We start from the raw sequence: 2,396 nt of genomic DNA, 5'->3' as shown, positions 1-2,396 counted from the left end.
GAGTTTACCTCTGAGTACATGAGTTCTGTGGATTTAAAAGAATAGCTTCATTTAGGAATATGCTTCATGTACACAGGATGTAATCATTAAGCTCTTCAAACTAACTTGTGGTCACTCTGCAGGACACTGATGTGAGGTGGACCTGCCTCAGGTGAAACTGCTCTAATGTGTGTGTTTGTGACTGGCATGCAAAAATTAAAATGCGCATATATTAGGTGCATGTTAGCTCAGTGAGTCACTGACCACAATCATACAACTGAATATTATCACCTTAAATTTTAAGGTGTTCTACAGATACGGATACAATTCCATGATGATTTAAAGTTAAGCATGCAAACTGTGACAGCCCACATTAAACATGTCCAGTTTTTCCTATAATGAGGTCAGCATATGTGCAAGTAATGGCTCATGACTCTGTATCATATAGAGAGCATCCCTAATGTGGTCTCAAAGGCATACAGCTCTGGGTATGAGCACAGAGGCCTCATGTTTACAAGGTTCAGACAATATGAGAGAGTACCGGCTTAGAGGAAGCAGGAATGGAGCAAAAAACATGATTACTCCTGAGCAAATTAACTTTACAGACAGCTGTTTTCATTTATCTTGATGTAGCGTGTATCTGGATTTCATTTGTCTGCGAGTCTGCCTTTTGTCTATCAGTCATGCATCAAAGTCAATCCTTTCTTATGCCTCTCCACAGGACGTGGACTTGAATCCAGACCCCAATGAGATCAAAAGCCACTGTTATGTGAGCAAAGAGGAGCTGAAGGAGATGTTGGAGAAGGCCAAGCGCAAAGAACTGGAGATCACGCCCTGGTTCAGTCTCATTGCAGAGACCTTCCTCTTCACGTGGTGGGACAACCTGCAGAACCTCAAACAGTTCATGGATCACCACAAAATCCACCGCATGTAATTCTATCCAGGATCCGGCTCCTCTTCCAGCATTTGAAGCTCTTTGATTTATGCAGAACTGACATAAAAATACAGTCGGCTGAGCTGCTGGAGAACTGAAAATAAACCTCCACTCAAGATGTGAGGTTTCCACTAGCTACTTTGGAGAAGGTGTAGAGCTTCAGCACTGTAACGCAAAGTAAAGAATGTCTTAGTCATGTGATCTATAAGGTGATTTATGTAGGTTTGTAGCACTGAGATGCATCCATCTTCACTGTAGATCAGACGTTTGCTGTAGTGCTCACGTGTCATCTTTCAGGCAGTAGTTCAGATAAGCTGGGTTCACAGCCTGAGCAGAAGGTGATGTTAGCAGGAAATGTGACACTAAATAAGAACAGCTCCACAAAGGCAGCAACCTATTTTTATATAATAATGTGAAGTGCCTGATTATAGGTCGTTAGCCTGAGGGGGTTAGTATCTCTAAGTTACAACTGCTATCACTCTGCATTGTTGACAGTGACATCAGTGAACAAGCTGTATCTTTGTACACTTTTACACAATAAAGTATTTGTGTGAACTTTGCACGAGCATTTATTTTTGAATTTTAGATTCAATTGATTCACTAATAGCTGAATAATACCTTGATTTTTGTGGTAATAATTTCGGTAAGTTGTACAGCTTATATCAAGTCAAGCTTTTTGAAACCAGACCTCAACTGAGAGGCCAAGGGAGAGATTATATGGTGGTGATTTGGCAATATCATGGGAGGTCTGCCCTTAAGTATACTTTGCTTTATCGTTTCTTTGCCTCACGGGGGGAATGTAACTCACAAAATGAACATATTATTCATTAAGACTTAAATCTAGAGAAAGCTGATATGTGAATTTTTTTTAGCTGAAATCGTGTAATTGGTGATTCTTGAATCATATTTACTTTGTGGACAGAAAAACACCTTCGTAGACTGTCTGGGGTCACTTTTCTAAATGTGGAACTTTTGTGGAATATTCAACACTGAATTATCTGGTTTTAGTTTAGTATTTAACAACTGAAAACATTATGGCAACACTGAGAAGACATCATTAGGAGTGTGTTGCCGTCTTAGTCCTCTTTCTGTAGGAAAACTTCAAAAAGCTGACTCAGTTCTTGTCTGAGGTACAGACCAGGAATAACGGAAATACGATCCTCACACCCACCAGGGAATCGCTCCCAGCTGTAGGTTCACCTCCTCCTGCTGAAGTCAAAGAGCAGCAAAAAAACAGTCTAATGTAGCATCACTCAATATTTCTGTGATTCTTTAAATAGGTTTAAAAGATCATTCTTATAACTTTATTCTACAAAACACCTAAACTCCTCCGCATGGTGAGAAGTTACATTCAAACTCTTAAATCCTCACCACACAGGAAGTGGTGACAGGTAGTTCCCTGCATCCTGCAGCTGGAGCTTCCTCCTCGCCCTCTCTTGAGCATGGCCTCCTAGAGTCTGAGCAACTCTCCACCAGCGTTCTT

This window comes from Pundamilia nyererei, unplaced genomic scaffold (assembly GCF_000239375.1).
Source record: "Pundamilia nyererei isolate P.nyererei 1_Seehausen unplaced genomic scaffold, PunNye1.0 scaffold00355, whole genome shotgun sequence".
NCBI lineage: Eukaryota > Metazoa > Chordata > Actinopteri > Cichliformes > Cichlidae > Pundamilia > Pundamilia nyererei.
The sequence above is the reverse complement of the archived record's forward strand: the minus strand, read 5'-3'. Positions refer to the sequence as shown.